We start from the raw sequence: 314 nt of genomic DNA, 5'->3' as shown, positions 1-314 counted from the left end.
CGACCACACTCTGTAGCTCAAAAGGGGGGGGGGATGCCGGGATATGGTAAAATATAAGAAAACAGTATAGCAACAGGCCCGCAAAACTAATTAATACGGGAAAATATACCCTGCAGAAGATAAAAGCAACCCCTTATAAATGGCAAAATAGTATACAAGCAAAGAACACTTAATAAATGAGTATGAGAAAATAACACAAAACAGTATATGCAATAAAACGTCCTGGGAAACCGTAGCTGCAAAAAAAAAACAAAAAAACTAGAGGTTATAAAAATAACAATTTAAAGTAACGTGAAACCGGAAAGCAGCACCAC

The sequence above is a fragment of the Penaeus monodon genome, chromosome 20 (genome assembly GCF_015228065.2).
Source record: "Penaeus monodon isolate SGIC_2016 chromosome 20, NSTDA_Pmon_1, whole genome shotgun sequence".
Classification (NCBI taxonomy): Eukaryota; Metazoa; Arthropoda; class Malacostraca; order Decapoda; family Penaeidae; genus Penaeus; species Penaeus monodon.
Note: the sequence above shows the minus strand (reverse complement) of the source record.